The sequence below is a fragment of the Carassius auratus genome, chromosome 16 (assembly GCF_003368295.1).
Source record: "Carassius auratus strain Wakin chromosome 16, ASM336829v1, whole genome shotgun sequence".
In the NCBI taxonomy this organism is placed as follows: Eukaryota; Metazoa; Chordata; class Actinopteri; order Cypriniformes; family Cyprinidae; genus Carassius; species Carassius auratus.
In genome coordinates, this window is record NC_039258.1 from 13264656 (window position 1) to 13283249 (window position 18594).

General features: G+C 36.6%; 1 protein-coding gene and 1 long non-coding RNA gene across 2 annotated transcripts in view; one reads left to right on the forward strand and one right to left on the reverse strand.

Annotated features, from left to right (window-relative positions):
• LOC113116190 (trafficking kinesin-binding protein 1-like) overlaps positions 1-4385 on the reverse strand; it is a 41387-nt gene extending 37002 nt beyond the window's left edge. Inside the window, exon 1 of the mRNA XM_026284171.1 lies at positions 4177-4385. The gene's annotated coding sequence lies outside the window, so the exon portion shown is untranslated. The remainder of the gene's footprint in view (positions 1-4176) is intronic.
• A 12002-nt stretch (positions 4386-16387) lies between these two features.
• Positions 16388-17700, forward strand: LOC113116194 (uncharacterized). The gene is made up of 4 exons (XR_003293991.1): positions 16388-16854; positions 16949-17087; positions 17202-17301; positions 17540-17700. It is a non-coding gene; the product is annotated as an uncharacterized LOC113116194 (long non-coding RNA).
• Positions 17701-18594: the final 894 nt, after the last annotated feature.

Genomic DNA, 18594 nt, shown 5'->3' on the forward strand with positions numbered 1-18594 from the left:
TAATACCATATCACAGTAAATCTCTAATACATTTTGAAGAATTGACAATAAAATCGCCAGTTACTGATGGAGTCGTGACACAAAAGTACTTGCAATCAACAAACAAGCTGTTAGTACACAGGGAACCTTGTTAAATTTGTCCAGGGTCATATCCCATTCCCACTTTTTTTCCCTATATAAATCAAGCCTTAAAATCTAAAATAACCAATATGATATATTGCACTTCCCTATAACATTTGCACAGCCTTGCCTAACCACACAAACAGTGGTATATTTCTATGGCAACGACAGCCAAACAGTATCTCTGTTTTGGAAAATCTGATATAATCTTTTCTGTGAGTCAGAACAGGCAGCGTGTCCTCGGCGACTGCATCAAAACTAAAGTTGACTATACAGCTGTATTAACCCTCAAACATGCACATGTACACAAACCTGAGCTTGAATGAGTGCGTGTTGACTTGACCCAGACTATACCTTTTTCTGAGGATATTAGTGGACAAATTCAAAGAGTAATGCAATCCAGCAAGTAAACAAACTATAGCGGACACGTAAATGTGGTCAGTGGCAGAATAACTGGGTGTCTGACATATAATGTGTTCAATTGCAACACTAATGATGGTGTTACTAGAGCAACGTACAGACTGCATGACCGGTGCATTTAATGTTGCAACATCTCACTGTTGTACAGGTATATCATGTGAATAAGAATTTAAAACACTGTTGATTTTTGATGCAATAAAATAATAATAAAATAAAGTAATAACATTTCAGAGATTGTCCGAGATTATTTAGATTATTATCAAAGTATGACGCCACCAGTGACTCATTTTTAAAGCTAAGTTTTGCCTGAATGGTGATTAGATTCACTGATTTGTGTCACTGCATTTAAACTGAGAATGCGTGTACAGAATGATGCATTCAGTGTGTGAAACACACAGGAGAGACTTGGTGTTGTTTCCAAACAAAAGGAAATATATCGGTATCAGCATCGGCTATCGGCCAAAGGAGTTGAAAAATATCGGCAATTCTGAAATCGGCAAAAATGCGATACCATCCATGCCTATCTCTGACATTCTACAGCAACTTTTAAAATTTTAATTTTAAAATGTTACAGAGCTCAAAAGTAACATTTCAGAAACATTAAGCACCCTTTTATGTAGAAATCCTTAGCAAATTGTCTGAACCATACAAACATGTCTCTATTTAATCTCAATCTACAATTTTAACTATTTAATACATCAAAGTTCATAAATGAAAACCAGCTCAGAGATAAAATACAAGCCTGCTCTTCAGACAAGTATAACTGTATCTCACAGTTACTATATAAGAGGAAGCAAACAAAGGTTACAATGTTCACTGTTTAAGAACATTTTTTTTTTTAAATGCAACGTAACTACCTCTGGACCTCCACTAGATGGCAGCGTGTCATCATATTGTGTTCAGCCAGTTGAAAGAAAAGTAGGTTAGATGACCTAAAGCTTTTCATATGCTAATGAGCTGCCTGTAGCATTACAACACTCTAACCGACATATCACATGTGAAAGCAAAACACTGGAAACACAATGCCGCGAGGTGGGTGAGGCGATTATCTCACTCTTTCACCGTCTGCCGTGTCCTTCAGTGGAGGAAGGGCTGGTCACAAAGTCACAACCACACCAAACTTCCACATTTCCTCAAGCAATGTATTATCAAGCTGGATGAAGACATTATTATTTACCTTATAGAGCGCCCCACCATGTTTTATTTTATTTTTATTTTATTTACTAAAACAAATGCTACAATCGTAAAAAAAATAAAAAAAAATACTTTAAATTAAACATGTATATAACTGAAATAAAATAAACCATACACTATTTTTAGTTTTATTTTGCCTTTCTGTAGTTCAAATAGTAAAGAACGGTCAAACCAAAAGCATTAAATGCAGGCAGCATAAATCTAACTATGATTGCAGTGGTAAATCAATGGAAGAATCGAAAATCTTGGCAAATTGTACATTTTAGAAGGCAGTGCGTAGGAAGCACCTCACTGTTTCATTAAATACTATGTGTCAGGAGCATTACTAGGTAATGGCAGCCTGGCATTTCCACTATGCAAATTCAGTCAACTGAGAGTCTGTGATAACAGCAGAGGAAATCTCAGGAAGGCCTTGAATGGATTATAACATAGTTAGTGATTAAAGCTCAGGTAGATATAACCAACCCACCACCAGACTCATTTAATGCATAAAAGAAACTTAAATAATAATAAAATGAATTCCGATAAACTGATATTTATTTTCATGTCATAGCCAAATACTGGTAAACGTCTAAATAAACGAATACGTGTTTAAACAATTGTCTACATTAAGTATAATGATAATATTATTATTTTTTATTTAACAAATAACATTATAAAAATGAAACATACTGATCGATAACCCATATGGTACTGATATATTGTTCAAAATCACAATATAATGATCTTCCAGCAGGTACACTAAAATTCTTCGTTCTTCTGAAACAAAGGTGCTTTCACAGTACATGACTGAACTGTGGGATCAACTAAAACAAATAAGACTGGTACAACTGGTACAACTTAAAAAAAAAGTGACAGATTCAAGGATTTCTTTCTCTCTGGGGACATTGTAAACTAAGGAAGTGAGCAAAAACAGTCATATTTAGTCTAAATTCTCATCACACATAATTATATTAGGGTTACACAACTACAAACCCTTAAAGACGAGAAGGGAAAATTCATGAGAGCCTCTTTGTCAAGGGCTCCAGGGAGGCGACACGAAAAACAACGACAGCCTAAAGCTGGTGCCAAAAATTCAGTTACACTTGCCAATTACGTTAATTTGGAGTAAGCCATTTATCTCCAGTGAATGGACTGAAAGCAGTTGGATGTGCAGTCCTATTCAGATGCACTGCTGCTATTACAGTATGTCACTATTGACAAAGTGGAGCCAGAATGGTCTGCATATCTTCACTGAACTCTAAATGCTATACCTGAGCACCTTTATAGCACTGGAACAAAGAGCCACATTTTCAGGCAGACAACAGCTTCCACTTAGAGTGGAAAACTTCTGATTCTGAGAAAAAGTGGGTCGGCTCTTTCTGAATGGATGACCGAGGGGGTTTGTGTCACTCTTGATAGAAAAGATTAATGAGTCTTTTACTGCTGACCCAAACCGGCTGAATGTGTCACACAATCATAATAATTAAGATGACAAGAACATGATCCAGCACTGATGTTAGAGAAACGTGAGACTAACAACAGCACAGCCCAGGCATCAGTGTTGGCTTAGAATTGTACAGCACAGATAATTAACTTTTTGACTCTTGAAGTGGCCTAGTTTCATAAATAATAGAGCCTGTGTATGTGTATGTGTGTGTGTGTAGGCTGTCTGTACAGTATTACTCATGCTGGAAAACTGAGGGGAGTTACTATAGGAGTCACTTTCAGAAAGGCTTATATGAGACAACAGGTTAATCTTCAGTATAACATTTTTTCCATTTTTTTTCCCCAAAAGTGATGTACATACATGGATCACAAAACACAATGTGTTAATAATCTGTATGGGGAAATGTATGCAATGTGTGAAATCATGTTGAAATATTTGAGTGCTCATCAAACACTTGCTGGTAGCTGTTGACTTCCATAGTTTTATTTCCATGCAATGGAAGTCAATGGATACCAGCAACTGTTTGGTTACTAACATTCTTTAGAATTTCTTCTTTGGTGTTCATACAGATATCGAACACTCTGAGTGTGAGAAAATGATGACAGAATTTTTTTTACTTCTGAGTGAACCATTCCTTTAATTACTTTAAATAAAAGGGACGGTTCACCCAAGAATGAAAATTCTGTCATTAATTACTCACCCTCATGTTGTTTCAAAACCCATAAGACAATATATTTCTGATGAAATCAGAGAGATTTCTGACCCTTCATAGACAGTGATGCTACGGACACGTTCAAGGCCCAGAAAGGTAGTGACATCAGTGGTTCAACTAAGAATAACAACTTCATTCAACAATTTCTTGACTTGGAAACATGTTGAAGACTAACAGATAAGAAAATAAATTGTTGAATAAAGTCATTATTTTTGTTTTCTTTGTGCACAAAAAACAAGCTTGTAATTGCAGAACTTGAACCCATGCATTTTGACAGTCCCTGAACTTTGCAGACTCTTACCTGTGATAGTTTCTGCATCTTTGCAAATCCTGAAAGCATCTTTGGCAGTGGCTTCGCCTACATACTGCTCCTCCTGGTGGTCTGGAGCAGTGGTGGGTGGGTTCCAGAGGTGTTGGCAGTGAGGATGAGGGTTCTGGGGGGAGAGCGGGACGGGCAGGGCTGAGGCTGTGGCAGTGGTGGGCGATACTGCGGTGTCCAGCTTGGCTGCTTTCTACAGGTCAACCCCAGGAGCCATAGGATAGTGCCCAGAGAGAACAGTCCAACTGGCTGTCTGGCAGATGTTAGCTCTACGTCAGCAAAACAAGAGCATCTCTGATCGGACGGATCTGGAGAGGAAGAGGGAGGTAAGAAACGTAAAGCCAATTACATTTAATAGCCATCACATTTAAACATTTGTTGAAAATTGCATAAACATAACCACTAAAAACCTTATCCACTACATGTGATGCACAGTCAATACCACAGATTCTCATAAAAGCCTTCAAATCAATACAACAATTCATATAGCTAATAAAGACTGAAACCAGTCTCCTCTCAGCACTCACTTCCATTCAATCAGTCCCGATTTACTGCTGTACTGGGATCAGCATTTGACCCCAAACCAGAAGAGGGCCAGACAAAGCCATGAGGACTACCATGTCTGCCTGAGCTGTGTGATACAGCAATCAATCGCAGCCCTGGTCAACCAAGGCCGCAACACACACACAACACAATTCACTGTCAACGCTCTGGAGCTCTAACAAAGACTACTGCTGATAAAGTTACAACTGAGCTTACTGAACAGATATGCCAGAGAAACATAATGTGTGTAATAAACATAAAAGCATGATGTAGTTTGTTGATGCATCTTTGAATGGACTAGAATGTTCCGGCACACACTCCTAGTGTCAGAGCCAATGCGCACACACATACTCACACACAGAGGGAGAGAGAAAGAGAGACAAACTAGCTGGCTTTAGAAGCTGGCAGTGAGTGTTTACATCCAAAAATCCACCCACAGGATTTACACTGATAATGCATTACTAGACATACTGTACTTCCAGCTTAAAAAAAGGTGTTCGAACTTTATAGATAAACTTTACGGCCCACATTTTTTTTCTACTGATTAATTTATTTAGGTGCTTTAACGACAAGACAAACCAGACAGCTTTTGAACCCCAATGAAAGCCTTGCTCGTTAGACTTCAATTATAAATTCATTAAGTTAATTAAACATGTTTTAGTTAAAGCTGCGGTAGGGAACTTTTGACGCTCTTGCGGTTAATAAACAGAACTGCTTGCGTCTTGCGGAAGAACATCGTAGCCGGAACTACTTCTCTCTGTTTATGTCTATGAAGAATCATAAAGGTACAGGGTTACTCCGCGGCGGTATCCCCGAAGCAATATAAACACTTATTCCGAATAAAAACACTTATTCCGAATATAAACACTTATTATAGGTTCACCCTAGTGATTCAGGACAAGCCAAAAACACGGTTTGGAAAATGGATTCATGGTATACTCGCTTATTATATACATTTTTCTACATTTTGAACACAAACAAAGTTACGGACCGCAGCTCTGATTGGTTATTTTTTACCGGGAGCGGATGACTTTCTGCAAATGGCAATAGGAACACAGGGAGGAGCCAGAGGATCTTGATATTTTTCACAGATTATCGGTCTCATATTCTACTGACAGGACATAATGACAGGTTTAACAAATATGTAAAAAATATTTTTTTTTACAAAAGTTCCCTACAGCACCTTTAAAGGGACAGCTCACTCAAAAATAAAAGTTATTTTATCATTTACATACCCTCATATCCTTCCAAACCTGTATGACCACTTCTCTGGAACAGTAAAAGGAGATATTTTAGATACAAATGGAAGTCAATGGTGACTAAAACCGTTTGGTTACCAACATTCTTCTTTTGCTACAAGCATCTTCTTTGATGTTCCGCAGAAGTAAGTCTTACAGGAACAATATGAGGGAATACATGATGATGTAAATGTTCTTTTGGGTAAGCTATCCCTTTAAAGGTCACACGCTTTTATATTTTGTATCTGAAAAATGAAACACACTCAAAGAACCTCTACACCTTCTTAAAATTGGCTCTGGCAAACTTAACTTCAACAATTCCATTAGTGTTACAACAAAGCGGAACTGCGATAACATCATTTCAGGCTAGACTGGAAGAATTAAAATGTTAGTCATAGATTTCATTTCTGGCAGGAAACCACCCATAAGAGCAGATTTTTCCATACAGAAAGCACTGGTGTCCAGTCTTAGTCTTTACTTTAATCATTGCCAATTATGAGCTCATATGTAATATGATGCCATGAGGACCACAACCATGACAGGAGTATTCACTCAGCTTACCATCTGACAGAACCACAATCACAACTAGCCTTTCCCAATGATACTCAACAGTACATCTTACTGTGGACATTCTCTCTGGAAACATGGCTTTTCAATTGAATGCATCATTTATAATTCATTTAGATGTTTTTTGAGGGGGTTTCCTAATTCAGACAAGCATTCTGAATCCAATCTGAGTCCTTTTAAGGTTCTGTAAATCAACATTATTACTCCTGATGATCGGGGTCAAACTTTGTGCAAAAGTCCAGTCCATGATTAACAGGTTAATGACTGAATGAGAACGGTTTCCCTTCTGAATATCTAAAGGTGGCAGTACATTTTGGACAGCTAGTTCTCACTCACTACACGTAGCATCACACTTATCAACGTAAGATAAGCTGAGATCAGAGGAAATACAGTTATTTTTTAAATAGTCAACGAATACTGGATTTTATTCCAGTTTCCATGTACAAAAACCGTGAATATAGTAGGTCTAATCATTAATACTGAATAGGCTACATTCTGTTACCCAAAGTGAACACACAGCACACACTACTGAACGGAGTTCTTGTCCATATCTTATTCTGCTTAAACTGTCAAAAGCACACAAGGTACTTGTTAAGAAATAAACAGTAGTTTATTTCTTAAGTAAACAGTTTGGACAAAATTGGATGTCTGACAGTATATTAGATTAGGTCTCAAAGTGATAGTGACATAATAAGCCTGCTCCTTTCTCTATCATTAATGTGATTAAAATACTTAAAAGAGTGCATTCACACACACACACACACACACACACACACACACACGGGCTGAATAATTTTTGGAGCTTTAATGAGAATTCGTAAAACAATGACTACAAAGCCATTAATATGTTATATTATTTCATTTTTTTTTCATTTAATTATTACATTTCTTAGAAGCTGTGGTTACATAGGCCTATAGTACCTGTGCAGTTCATTGAGTTTTCAGCAGTGTAGAACAGCTGTTCTCAATTCCAGTCCTCGCGCCACTTTTTTGTATGTTTCTCTTATGGCTTCAGAGGTTTGTTCTATACGAACAAGTGCCCTGTGAAGGGGACATCACAGGATATCCTGCAATGATTCCAGTTCGAAGTGAACGTATATGTTCCATTCAAACAATGTATGCAGCGCGTAAAAACAAAGTATAACTCATTTTAATCCGTAATTATGTCCCCATTAGATGCCACAAATGGCTCGTTTGTAATGGGATTTATTGATTTTGTCTTGTAGCGCCGGTGTTCTGAGCGGGACATGCACCACAGTATGAGGAGGGGCGTAACATTTCCGTAACAAGATTGAGGCATTCGGCCAATCACAATGTACTGGATGGCTGGCCAATCACAGCACACTTCGCTTTATCAGGCCAATGAGCTTTGTAAAAAAATGACATGTTTCAGAAAGGCGGGGCATAGAGGAGAAACAATAATGTACAGTATGTGGAAAATAATGTGTTTTTTAAACCTTAAACCACATAAACACATTGCACTACACCAAAAATACACAAAATAATGTTATTTTTTAGCAATGTCATATGACCCCTTTAAATATTATCTGTATTTGCTCTTTCGTTTGTAACTTGTGTCTTTGCATTTTAATTATTTTATAATATGCATAAAGTGGGTTTCTTGTTCTAATAAGAGAGATTTTGTGATCTATGTGAAATTGTCAGTAAAATCCTTTCAGTTTGGCAACCGAACCAAGTGCTGCTTCTATAGCAACCACATATTGCAGAAGAGATCTAAAGGAATCATGTCACACACAACTGACATGAATAAAATGAACTAAACAAAATGTATCTAAATTTAAAATGTATTTTTTTAATTAAAAAAAAGCACTTGTGGTTGTATGTGTGATAAAATTGTAAAGAAATTGGCTATTTAAAAATAAAATAAATAGAAAATAAAATAATGGACTAGATCTCAGCATTTCAGTAAATGCCAAATTTCACTAAGAAATGCATCAAGATACTGAACAAAATTGCACTCAAACCAATTCAAACAATGAATTACAAAACCAATTAGTATTCACCACTATCAGAATAATTTTAAATAAAAAATAACCTGCTCCGTTTCTGCCACACATTATAGATCAATGTACGTTTTGACCTCCCGAATCCTCCTTGCCATCCATGTTAAAAAATACAGTAAATACATATTAACTTTTTAACATACTGACAATAATATTTACTCCTAAACCTGACCCTAATAATACAACTGAAACCAAGATGTTTTATTACCCTCCAAAATGATTTTTTTTTTTTTTTTTTTTAAGAGCACACAGAGTCATCCATGTGTCAGGACTATTCTCATGACATCATCAGCCCGGGGCAGGTCTTGTGTTGTGGTCACATGAGCACTGCTCGCTGTAAACATGTGAATGCATTCTGCTCTACAAACAAACCTGCCTCAACATGAGCAAATGACATTCACCTTAAAATCCAACATTAAGCAAAACAAAATTCAGGATTACAAAACCGTTTTTGTGCCTGCAGCAACAGGATTCTGCTTGTTCATTTCAAAGTCAGTTCAACCCCTCACAGGCCATAAAATGTCTGTCTTCAAGCGATTACACTTTTACAAAGAGGCATTGCCTAATCATGCTGACGGCAATCATTTCAAAGAATTGCAAACGAATCCAAGAAACTGTGAATGGACTGACATTACATCATAATAAATCAACTGCCATGGGCAAGCATTGGCGCTCAAAGACTTTGTGCAAACTACTGCCACTATAATACTACCAGAAAGAAAATCTACTTAAAGACCAATGCTGTAAATGTAAGGGTTGTTTTCAGAATTGTTTTCTATTTAATCATTAATAATGAGGGATGATCTTTTACTGCTCCTCCCTAAATTTCGTAATCAGATTTGCTGTTGTATTTTGGACTAAACAATGGCCTGGACCACCCTGTGGTTCTGCTGATTACACCATTCAGAGCAGCTCCTGCTGTCGAACAGCTTGGACAGAATAAGACTTCCTGTTTGCTGGACTGTGTAGTTGAATGTTGACAATACACACAATGTTGTATTTTACAGGTACCAATCACATTACTTTTCCGTTGTTGCATGAATGCGATGGGCAGGGGTATTTGCATAAAGGTGATCTGATTGATGCTTGTAGGTGAAACATTTTTAACTTCTGCCACAAGCAACACCAGTGACATGATGCAGCAGATCCGCAATCAGTTCGGCAACGCATGACACCATCCATTTAAAGTAAACGCGCAGTGTTAACGCTGATGCTCCGTGTGAATGAACCAAAAGAAAAAAAATAATAATGTCATGCCATGATTTTGAAGGTCTTTTGTACAATAAATACATAAATAAAATAAGTGCACATTTTTTTTTTTCAACCCTCATTCAGAGGGTCACTCTGCACAAAATTATCTGTTTTTAAGGGATGGCTTCTTTAGTGCCTGTCAGTTAACGGCTATGGCTGTTATGATTGGCTTACGTCGCTGCATAGTAAATAGTATCAACACCCCCTCACTACTGTATGCGAGTAGGTATTTTCATATAAAACCCCTATATTTTTTTTTACAGAGCATTGAATTACTGAGGAAATGTAAGCATTATAATCAGTAACTTATGATGTTTCTATTTAATTTGTTATCATGCTAAATACAAATTCATTCATATTAAAAACATTAGGCTGCCCTTTGCATTATGCTGCATTGGTTCACTTTTCAATGAAACTAATGAAATAAATAAATAATTAAATAAATCAGCACCTTAATATTGTGTATCGGCGATCTCACAGCCTGATGATAAGACAATATGGAAATGTGTGAGTAATGGATTATATTGACCACAGACCCCAGGTGGCTCAATGGTTTGGTCTCCATTCAAGACCGTTCTTCCACACCCTGCGGCCCAGAGCCGTCTCAAGTTCTCAAGGGGTTATGTGATGCTTTTAACCTCTCGTCGGTCTGTAAAGCCCAGCTATTAAGATCAGATGCAGGCTAATGAAAAACATAAAAAAATAAATAAAAAAAATTAAACAAGCAGTGTATACTCAAAACAAAACACCTGGATCACAACAGGAACACAGATCAGAAATGACACCACATGCATGATGAGTGAGAATTGTAGTTCATATTGTAGTAAACATATGATGGATTAAGAAATATGATTACAAAACAACCTCAAATTTTGCCTGCAACACAATGTTTTTTTTTTTTTTACTTAGCAACTTTAAATCATTCTTAAAGATACACATCGGAGAAATATTTCAGCATACAATTACAAAATTTATATATTACAGAATATGATCCTGAATATTTCACCCTGTCTTGGCCCAAATTTAATTGATAAATAATTGTATAAAATATATTACCCTAAACATTTACAAAAGTTTAAAGTATATTAATTTACAAAAATACAGAATAAATAAAATGACACCAGTTTTTAGGATTATCAAGATGTTTTGCATTGTGATATTATCTTCTATATAGTAATGTATAGTATTAAAATTAATCTTGCCTGGACACAAATAATTTCTTTTTATGAATAAATTGAAATAAAATGTATAAAATTAATCGACTGAAATTGGTATCATGGCCTACTATAGATGCATTTATTTTTCTACATTACAGTGACAGGGAGTTTTTATTTTATTTGATCTTTTATTACAGTAATTTGGTAAGAGATGCTTGGACACTATATTATAAACATATATTAATAACATGGGCATGTTCTTGATTTATCGTATAATGCAACAATACTCAATTTTCATCAATTTAACTGAAACTCAAGCAGGAATCAATAATCTGCTCGACAGACAATCTAAAAGGCTGTTTCGGGAATATCACATGACCTTACAACACATTATCCACCAGCCATGTGCAGAAAGATGTCCATCAACTATTAATAAAGTGACGACTCAGTTCACAGCAGAATCAACTGTTCTTTTATCCATAATGCCATAAAAGCTTTAATGCTCCAACAAAGTTTACCAAGTGAGAGAGAGAGCCTAACCTTAGTACTCAAACTCTGTCTCGGACAAGCAGTGTCCTCCCATTATGTTTCTGGGAATGTTTTTAAAAGCAGGGGCTAAAGCCCTACCCCCTCCACACCCTCTCACTAGACACAAAGCAGCACTCTTTATGAAAATATAGATAAGGCTCACTGTAGCTTATTAACCTTCATCACAATAAATCCACTCCTTGCTGCCTTAACTTGCCATTTTGCCACTTAATTTCCCAAGCATGCTGGTTCAACAAGCAAATGATGTGGAAAATATTTGCAAAATTCAGATCTCCTCCTCAAGCCTTTGTTGGCTTCCACTCAGGCCTTGTATTTCACAACTGCTTAGAGAGAGAGAGAGAGAGAGAGAGAGAGAGAGAGAGAGAGAGAAAGAGAGAGAGGATGGAGTGAACTCTGTGTTAGGTCATTTTTGCAGGTTTTCTGTGATTGGGAAAGAATCCACAGTGAAGCAGAACTTCAGCACAAAAGCGAATCTTTGGAAAACATGAATAAAGCTCATTAGATACAGTAGAAATAACAGCTCATCCGGTCTGTTAAATACAGATCTGGGTTTATTTCCTTTATTCATAACAGAACAGACAATGCAAACATGAGGAAGCCTAACATTATTACAGAATTTTTTTTTTTATAATAATATTCCGATTGGATTAGGGTTTCTATGAGACCACTGTAGGGGACCTCAGTTGGAAACTTGACTAAACAAATTCCTGATTTATTCAGCATGTATCTCTACAGTCTCACAGATCTAATGGATCTATTATCATCTGTGAACATCCCTCTGTCTGAAATCTCTCTTTAGTTTAATCTGTGTGATTAAAGGAAAAAAAATAAGATAAGTTTTGACTATAGATTATTTACCCAGAGTTACTGATTAGATTTGCAAAATGTGTTAGAAAAGTCTTAGAAAACCAAAGACATTATGAGAGAAACGTAATCATTTTAAAACAACAAATTACAATGAGGTAGAACAAAAAAAAAAGGTCAAGTTAGGTTAAACGTATAAATAGATAGATAGCAATGCTGTGAAATATTATTAAGGAACATTTCTTATTATAATCAATGTTAAAAACAGAATGGTGGTGTAAGCGTGAGTGGTCTAAAACTCGTTAAATCATCTGAGAAGTAACGGACCAAGAACAGAAACAGGAAGTAAGCTCTATTAATAGCACATGACTGTAGTTTTGCCGCGGTGCTATGAACTTGTTCGTGCATAAGCTAGCTGCTTTGATAAAGCACAAATTCCATCAAACTGATGTCAGGTGCATGAGTGTGAGGATGTATACAATTTTTATGATAACTACCATCAGACAAATGTGATGCTGAGATCTAAAACAGACAGAACAGAATTAACAGAAAGGCCACAAATATATCAAGATTACACATACTGACAAATCCAATATCCTGCATTTTATCGTGTGCTGTCAACACAGATGGCAGATAGCATTCAACAAATAGTGGAGGAGGTCTGAGTGACTCAATTCCCTTTAGATTGAGATTCTTTAGAGATAGCATGTGCCCTTCATGAGACTACAATCAAGAAAACAATGAGCATCCAGTTGAGAAAAATCAATTGAGTGCATAAAAAGGCTGTGTTCTTTCACCTCTCAGTGCTGTCTGAGCAGATGGGGGCATCACCTGTTATCACTTACATTGCTTATATTACTTAAAAGCACCTCATTATAAAAAATGTAGACATCTATCTACCAAAAAGGTTATGGATAATTCTAAAATGTCTCATAATCCGGGAACCATAGACAAGATATCAAAGATGCATATACTTGATGTGTCTGCAAATGGGCAAAAAAGTAGCTCAATTGGTAGAGCATTGCGCTAGGTTGCGCTAAGCACAAGGTTGGGGGTTCGATTCCCTGGGAACAAATGATAGGTAAAAATTGATAGCCTGAATGCACTGTAAAATGCATTTGCTAAATGCATAAATCTTAATACAACCTTACATGGTACATTAATACATGCCATGGATTATAATGCCATTTACATATAAAATATTGAGATACAGATCAGGCAATATTAGATTTTTTTATTTATAATTATCAGTTATCACTAAACATTGAATATTTAATTGCACATGCATTTACCCTATTTTTTTATTTTTTTTTATTTAGATCACCTTTTGCCAACATTTAAAGCTCACTTAAAGTCAATATTTAAAAACAAAATGTAACCTTTTGCAAACTTCAAAATGAATATCACACTGACTAAATTTACTTGTAGCATTAAAATCGACTTAGCCTTTTTTGTGTTTCATTTGTAAATAGATGCATACCAAAGAGCACAATATTTTATTATTTAACATTTATTTGTTATTAGTCAAAAAGTATTTATTGGCCTATTTGAATCGCTAGAATTTGAATATTGCTGCATTGCAAATGTACGTGTCACTCAAAAGAACTTACTTTAATAACATTATAGTAAATTAAAAAAAAAAAAAAAAAAAAAAAAAACCTTCCCATACCAGAAATACAGAAAAGGTATAGACAGATCAATCAAGTGTGTGTTGACACACCACTAATGGAAGATGTAGTTATTGTGAGCGAAAGAGATCTTGACCTCTGTGAGAAAAGGACATATGACTGAGAGTATCCATCTCGGCTGTTACAGCATGAACTCAAGCACACGTGCTCTTGAAAGCAAACCACACATGCAGAAACAAACATCCCCGGAGGACAGCGTGCACTCATATGTCTCTCTACAGATGCTTTCTTGGTCTCTAGGGAAGACCCAGCTGTATGCGATTCGTACATTCTTATATTTGGGCACATGATGCAATAAGAAATATATGGCAAGAATGTAATCAGTGAAAAGATTAGAATTCATGCACTTTCTGTTTCTCTTCTGGTTTCTACATGACCCTCAATACAACAGTGTATATGGGCAGAGCATAAGCAATGATATTCTGAAGTTTAGTACATGCATGACATAAATCAAATCTGCTTTGAGTTCAAAACTTTGGGATACAGTCAGCTGTAAAAGAAACTTGATGTTTTATGAGACAGAACAGTATGTTTTGGTCAGTTTTTCACTACATATTCAGCTGTTAACATGAAAAATCAGTGGAATTTCTATAATACGATATATGGTTTTGGATCACTGACTTGCAAATAAACATTTAAGAAGCATACAGTACTTTTTTATATTTATGGTAATATACTTATAGGAGGCCATTGGGATATGAAGTGTTTCACGTCTTACATTTCATCATGTTTATTTTTGCATGGGCAGTAACACTGTCCTCTTGAAGGGCACATGACTTGTGTGATATCATCACCAAAATAGTAGGATGAAGGGGTCATGAACTTTATTCCATCTGCTTGCATAGGGTATCACTGTCATTTTCTTCACTACACTACCTAGAAAAACTAATTTTAGTGCATGTTTTCCCTGTTGAGGCTCAATATATCCTCAAAAGCTCTTAAAATTTATAGACAAATGGAGGACAAGTATTGCTTCTTGACACTCATTTACCCGAAAGGTCAAATATGGTCACAGTTTCACCATGGGTTGCTGTAACATGAATGAAATCAAATCTTAAAAGGGTTAAAGAAATGAGATTCATGTAATCGGATTCTATAATCTGCTTGGGTTGTGGCATGAGCTTATTAAAAGTTGCTTGCTTAAGTTTGTAGTTTGGCTTGAAGTCAAGTAATAAGATAAATGTTTCTCCACTGAGAGGAAAAATAAGGCAGGCTAGAGTGTTTCTTTTCTCGTCTTTCCTGTCAGATGAAAGGTGCCCTAAAAGTCCCTCAAAAACAAATTAACACACCAGGGTGGTCCTGGAACAACTAAGCAACATCTAAAGTTAATAATGTGTCAAATAACCCAAATGAGCCGGCTTCATAACCGAGCGCAGCACGTTTGGCCATCGTTAGGCGAGTTCCGGTCAGTTGGCTAGCTAGGCAGCTCACTAGATTTTTGAACACAGCCAGGAGTAGGCTGTTGGACAGCCTAATTACACAATGATGGTCATTTGCAATTGCTAAACATATTTATAAAACGCAATGTGTGTGTGTGTGTAGGATATATGGATGCATGATATCTTACCATAAATTGAAGGTTTTCCTTTAAGCCAAAGTAAACAGTCCAGATGAGATGCAAGTTCACTTAAAAAGTCGTTAAAGTCGTTGAAGACAATCCTGTTTTTCTAAACCAGCTAGATTTGAATCAAATTATTCGGTATGCTATTTTACGTACATTATTTCGTAGTTCTCCGAAACAAAGCCAGTGATCCCCGGCTCACTTTCAAAAGACCTGCTGTATGTAAAGTAGCACAGCGATCTGCCCAGTTTGTATTTCTGTTCTTTAGGAGACCTGAGCATCTGTAAATCACCTCAACGAAGCTCTGGGCGAAAGAACGACTAATAAAGAAGATCTCTTTCTAACGCCTAGAACGCTATGATGCCCAGAATCTCATCCGTAAAGCCGGTATCACACGTTACACGATCTCCGCCCCAGACAGACTCTAAACTGCTCTCTCTCTCTCTCTCTCTCTCTCTCTCTCTCTCTCTCTCTCTCTCTCTCTCTTCCTCTCTGAGCGTGATGCCACTCCCATCATCACATTTTCTTTTGCAACTTTCACAACTGAATATGACCGTGTCCACACTTTTTATGCATTCTCTTTTAGTGGACATTCAACTTGAGCTTTAAAATAGTTTATTGATATGATTGGTTTTGCGTAGAAGCAGTGACCGAATAAAAAAAAACAAGACAATAATACATATTGACTGCAAAAAATAAAAATAAATAAAATAAAATAAAATAAAATGCAGAATAATAAAATCAAATACATTTAATTTCATAATATCATTAATGAGCATTTAACTCTATGTAACAAATGTTGCTCCGGGGCGCATGCTCAGTGGAACCTGTTTCCTAAACACAACAATGCGTCCTCTTCTGTATCCTAGCAACGAGGGACCGTCCAATAGTAGGGGTGTATGAATCCGGTAAAGCTGAAAATAGATGAGAAAATGGCACGGGGATATGTTACATTTTTAACATTTCAATATATATTTCATGAAAAATGCATTTATATCATACAGTTGTAATTAAAATAGCCATTTTAAAACGGTTCGTTTTAATGCCTGAGGTGACTTCCCCTCATGCGAGTTGGTTTCCCTTCTAATTTCGTGTCCGTTTGTCAGACTCTCTACGTTACCGCGCGAAAGGAAATTTATGCAAATTTCAATTTTTAAGCCCAATATATTGTTTAAATGTTTGAAATATGTTTTTAATCGACTTGTGTCTGTAATCCTGAACTGTTCTGGTGTGTTGGTGCTTTAAACTCCCGTTGAGTTCATCTCACGCGAGTCTCAGGTGTGCTTTTGCATCTGAAAACAATTTCAAACCTGTCATGTGTTTTCAGATGTTTGTTTTGGCTTTAATGTTCCCGCTTTCCATCACTGCACAGATGGAGAAATTTATTCCGATGAAGAGGTCGGCAGAGGTAGCAGATCAGTGGTGTGTAAGGGCAGAATGAAAGGCTGCATACATTTCGTGGCTACCATCTGCAGTGACAAATCAAAGAGACCCGAACTCACAAACCATATGTGTGTACAAGCACCATTGTGAAGCTGTTTGTTATAAGCGATGTTTTGCATGCACTTTAAAGTGTTTACCTTACAAACTACTCCTGTTTGATAAATATCACATTATCTCCACAGGTGAGACTTGCTCATAAGGTTAAGCACGACAATGTGGTGTCTTTTTATGAATGGTATGAGAGCAGCAACCATCTGTGGTTGGTGGTGGAGATGTGCACAGGTGAGATCTAGGGTGATTATAGTAACATTAGTAAATTATAGTAGTATAAGTATTAATAATAAAAATAATAAATAAATAAATAAATAAAAGAAGAAAAAAAGCTACTCATTGTTATTTAAACAAACACTAAATCACATTGTGAAGACAAGGTTCAGATGCTGCTAGTCATTTTTATTTTTGCCTTTTAATTTTTAATTTTTTTTTAAAGCTCAGCTAATGTCACAGTATATTCACACAGATTTTGTTGGATGTACTGGGAACTCTGAAGTACTCGGATTTCTGCCTGGCTAAAGCTCAAGGAGAAAGTCTGGAGGAGTTCTTCTCTCTTATGGCAGAGGAGACGGGAGCTGGAGACAGCAAAGACAACGTTATCTCTCCACGAAACATCAAGAACAAAATTACAGGTTAGCGAAATTCATTACTTTCCATCAATCACCTAATTAATATGAACCAAATCTTCTATTAAGTTTTCTAATAGGCTGCAATTTCTGAACTGTGCACTTGTATGATTTGGCAGGAGGTGTTGAGAGGAGCAGACAGCAGTGTCTGCAGTGACCTGTGGGCTTTAGGCTGCATCCTATTTGAGATGAGCCCACTAAAGGGTTTACTTCAGAAGGACCCTGTGAAAAGGTAAAACATTTATTTTACTCAGTCTCTTCTCACAGTCACAGTTCAATGGTTATCGCTTTACTCATTTCTAATGAATATGAGATTGACGGACATCAGATAATCTTTTCACTTCTTTAATTTCTGATAAATTGTGCAATTCATAGTCTCAGACTTTTGCTTGGGGACCATGAGTGATGTGACCTGTAATAAAAGCATTCATTACTTCCTCACCACTGAACCTGTCACGTTAGATTAGTGCTGTATAGCTTCATCTGTGAATCTCTTATATTACTGTCATCTGTAGGTTACGCTGGGACACTTTATTATCACACCCATTCTCGAGGAAAGCATTTTCAGAGACAAGCATCACTATGGGAAAAGAGCAGGATGATGTCTCAATGGTATCCAGGTATAGGCTACTTGACAAACATCCAAAAAACAGTTTTGGTGCTCCTGACCTTGTGGCCCATGCCAAAAGCTCTTAAAGAGTCTGATGTTTGTATTTGTCTCTATAGATAATCTTGTGCACAGATGCTCTCAGTCTACTACTGATGCAGTGAGTGGGCAAACAGCCCTGTGGCACACTTCATACACTGCCTGTGTGTTCAACACAATGCCTTACACAATAAGCCTTTGTCCCACCCTAGAAAACACAATAAATGCAGGTTATAAAAAGCTTTCTCA